The following is a 4,706-nucleotide window of genomic DNA, read 5'->3' as shown; positions in this document are numbered from 1 at the left end:
GCCTAAGAAGGAGAGAAACAAAATGTGGCATGATTTACACACAAAAAAGGGCTACTTCAGAGTGTCTTATAAATTGAGGAATTGAGCAGACTATACAGTGTAGACTGTATAGATTATATAGTATATTTGGCAGACTATATAGTGTAACTATATAGTGTTCATGCCTATTATATATTTTCTCAGTTTAATTCTTCCCCAACTCTAATGACAAGGTGTTATTATACCATCTTACACATAAAGAAACTGAGACTTATCTTGCTCAAGGTCACACAGGTAGGAAGTAGCAGAATTGGGATTTGATCCCAAAGCCCACTAGCCACCAACTTTCCCAAGAGAAAATTGGAGGGCTAAAAATACAAGTGCAGAAATGTCATTCTAGGAGAGGAGGCCCTGTCTATGAAATTAGAAACCCTCAAACTCCTATCAGCAACTAAATAATGATTTGTTCATTTTCTTAGATGTTTGGAAAATTTTAAAATACTGAAAAGGATTGAAGAAGGCTGCAAGGCCAATTTTCCACTTTCTTCTTCTAGCAAAAATATAAAAGAATAAACATCTAATTCCCAAAGTAAAGACAGAGTGAGGTTGAACCTCCTATTATATTTTCTTTCTTTTATTTTCTTTTTCTTCTATTTTTCACTTTTTTTTTCTTCTTTCTTAAACGTGAAATTTAAAGCAGGATTACATTCTTCTGATTCCCAGGTGGTATCTTCTATAAGACAATAAATAGCCAATATACAAAGAGGAAAAAGAGAGAAGGTCAAAGTAATTTAGAATCTGGTTATTTGCCACTAACTACTAGGTAAACTCTCTACTCTTTTGTGTCTGTATTAGGACTCATAAGTCTTCAACAACCTAAGATTGTGATCACAGTAAGAATACCTGAAATAATTCTCTAATTCTTCTATTTTGTAATAGAACAAAATTTCCTCATATCAGCCAAATTCTAATGTAAGATTGTAATAGATGTTCTTGTTTGTTTTTATTTTTTATTTTTCTCACTCCCAAAGCTAATCCATCTCCTTTCTTTTTAATGTGAGAAAAAAAGTTTATATAGGCTCACGTTACACTATCATCTTCAGTTTTCTATATTTTGTTTTGTTGGTTTGCTTGTACACTGTAATTTACATAGAGCAAAATTCACACTTTTTAGAAATATAGTTTTATGAATTTTGACAAATTTGTGTTACCACCACGGTCAAGATATAAACCATTTCCATCACCTTCAACGTGGCTCCAAGCTCCTTGGCAATTAAACTACACCCTACACCCTGGAACCACTGGAACCACTGGTCTAATATCTGTCCTTCGTTTTCCTTTTTCCCAAATGCCATATAACTGAATCCAACAGTATGTAGCCTTTGCTTCTGGCTTTTTTCTTAGCATGATACTTTTTAGATCCTTCCTTGTTGCTGCATGTATAACTAGTACATTCCTTTTTATTGCTGAGTAGTATTCCATTGTACATTCCATGTGTAGTTAGTTCATGTATGTACCAACTGTGGGTTTGTACAATTGGACTTTTAGGTTGTTTCTAGGTTTTGACAATTATGAACAAAGGTGCTAAAAACATTCATATACAGGTTTTTGTGTGGACATGTCTTCATTTTTCTTGGGTGAATGACTAGACATAGCATCATAGAATTGTATAGTAAAAATACATTTACTTTATTAAAAACCACCAAATGATTTTCCAAAGAGGATGTACCATTTTGCTGGTACATTCAATTTGGAAAAGTGATGTATGTACCTTTCATTGTTCCATATCCTTGTCAGGACTTGGAATTGTCATTTTTAAAGTGTTCCGGTTTTTTTTTTAAACTCATTAAAATACTTTTTTAGTATACTTTCTTTCACTTAGCATAATTATTTTAAGATTCATCCATGTTTTTGTATATATCAGTATTTCTTTTTATTGTATGAATAAATATAGTATTTATTGTATGAATAAAAAGTAGTCTGTTGTGTGAATATATTAAAATTTGTTTATTGATTCACCTGTTGATGGATATTTGAGTTGTTTTCAGCTTTTGGATATTACAAATAATGCTATTATGAACACTTGTTGTTCTGGTAGTTTTTTTATTGTTGTTGATTACATTGAATTTTTTACATTGGTAACCATGTCATCTGCAAATAAAGACAGTTTTACTTCTTCCTTTCGAATATGGATGTCTTTTATTTCTTTTTCTTGTCTGGTTGCTCTGGCTAGAAGCTCAAGTATGATGGTGAATAGAAATAGTGAGAGTGGGCATATCTCTCTTCTTTCTGATTTTAGAGGAAAAGCATTCACTTTTGCATTGTTAAGTAGGATAATAGTTGTAAAATTTTTGTGGGTGTCTTTTATCATGTTGAGGAGGGTCTTTTTACTTCCTGGTTTGTTGAGAGATTTATATTAGGAATGGATCCTGGATTTTGCCAAATGTTTTTGCTGTGTCTACTGAGAGAGTTGTATTTTTTTCTACTTGTTCATATCATGACTTATATTAACTGATTTTCAAATATTAAACCAACTTTTGGATTCCTGAGATAAACCCTACTTTGTCATGATATATTACATATTATTATTTTTATATATTGTTGGATTTGATTTGCTAAATTTTGTTTAGAACTTTAAAATCCATGTTCATGAATGATAATGGTTTGTAGTTTGCTCTTCCTGGAATGCCTTTGTCTGATTTTACTATAAGGGTAATACTGGCCTTAAAGAATGAGTTGGTAAATATTCTTATTCTCTCTTCGTCAATTTTGGGGAAGAGTTTTTGTAGAATTTGGTATTGTTTCTTGCTAAATGTTTGTTAGAACTGTCTAGTAAAGTCATCTAGAGCTGAATCTTCTTTTGTGAAATGTTTTTATTTACAAATTTCTTTTCTTTAATTGTTATAGGGAAATTCAGTACCAATTTAGTAGCATTCCGCAAGTCTAATATGTGATGTGTTCATAAATATTTTCTTTTTTGTTTTTGAGATAGAGTCTTGCCATGTTGCCCAGGCTAGAGTACAGTGATATGATCTCAGCTCACTGCAACCTCTGCTTCCTGGGTTCAAGCAATTCTCCTGCTTCAGCCTCCTGAGTAGCTTGCATTACAGGCACACACCACAATGCCTGGCTAATTTTTTTGTATTTTTAGTAGAGACAGGGTTTCGCCATGTTGGTCACGCTGGTCTTGAACTCCTGACCTCAAGTGATCTGCCTGCCTCGGCCTCCCAAAGTGCTGGGACTACAGGCGTGAGCCACTGCGCCCTGTCATAAATATTTTTAAATTTACCATATGGTGTCTTTGATCCATGAATTATTTAGACATATGTTGTTTAGGTTCCAAATATTTGGGAATTTTTCCAGATATCTATTATTGATTTCTAATTAATTCCATTGTGGTCAGAAAACATACCTTGTATGACTTGAATCCTTTAATATTTATTGAGAATTATTTACGTTCCAGAATATGGTCTATCTTGTTAAATGTTCCCTGTGCGGTTTAAAATAATACTCATTTTGTTTTGTGCAGTGGAGAGTTCTATAAATGATCAGTTCAAAATGGCTGGTGGTATTGTTCAAGTCTTCTAAACCTTACTGATTTTCTGTCTTCTTGTTCTATTAACTATTGAGAGAAGAATATTGAAGTCTTAAATTCCTTGATTTCTCCTTGCAGTTCAATCTTCTTGCCATTTATTTTCAGCTTGTCCCATCTGTTCTTTGTGCCTCTTTTTCTGCCTTCTTTTGGGTTAAATATTTTTATGATTCCATTTTATTTCCTTTGTTGATTTATTAGCTATAACTCTTTGTTTTATTATTTTAGTGGCTTCTTTAGGGTTTATAGCAAACCTCTTTAACTTTTCACAATCTACCTTCAAGTGATATGACACTTCATGTATATTACAAACAGTCCCTGACTTACGATGGTTTTAACATACAATTTTTCAACTTTATGATGGTATGAAAGCAATATGCATTCAGCAGAAATTATACTTTGAATTCTGAATATTGTTCTTTTCCCAGGCTAGCAATATGCAGTATGATACTCTCTCATGATAGTGGGTGGCAGCAGCGAGCCTCAGCTCCCAGTTAGCCCATATAGCCATGATGGTGAACAACCGATTTCCATAGTGTACTGTGTTGCCAGAAGATTTGTCCAACTGTAGGCTAATGTAAGTGTTCTGAGCATGTTCAGGTGGGCTAGGCTAAGCTATGATGTTCAGTAGGTTAGGTGTATTAAATGCCTTTTTTTCTTTTTGAGACAAAGCCTTGCTCTGTCACTCAGGCTGCAGTGGCTCACTGCAACCTCTGCCTCCAGGGTTCAAGAATTCTCCCACTTCAGCCTCCCAAGTAGCTGGGACTACAGGTGTGCACTACCACACCTGGCTAATTTTTTGTATTTTTGGTAGAGACGGGGTTTCACCATGTTGGTCAGGCTGGTCTTGAACTCCTGGCCTCAGGTGATCTGCCCACTTCTGCCTCCCAAGGTGCTGGGATTACAGAAGTGAGCCACTGCGCCCAGCTGCTTTTTCAACTTATGATATTTTCAACTTACTATGGGTTTATCTGGTGCAACTCCATCATAAGCCAAGATGTATCTGTAGAAGAAATTTACAGTAGTACACTTCCCTTTTTACCTTTACTAATTCTTACTTCTATTTCTTCCCTACTGAACTTGTATATTTGTTGTTATAAATTTCATGTATACTTATGTTATAAACCCTATAATG

The sequence above is a fragment of the Mandrillus leucophaeus genome, unplaced genomic scaffold (genome assembly GCF_000951045.1).
Source record: "Mandrillus leucophaeus isolate KB7577 unplaced genomic scaffold, Mleu.le_1.0 Scaffold1353, whole genome shotgun sequence".
Classification (NCBI taxonomy): Eukaryota; Metazoa; Chordata; class Mammalia; order Primates; family Cercopithecidae; genus Mandrillus; species Mandrillus leucophaeus.
This window is presented reverse-complemented; position numbering follows the sequence as displayed.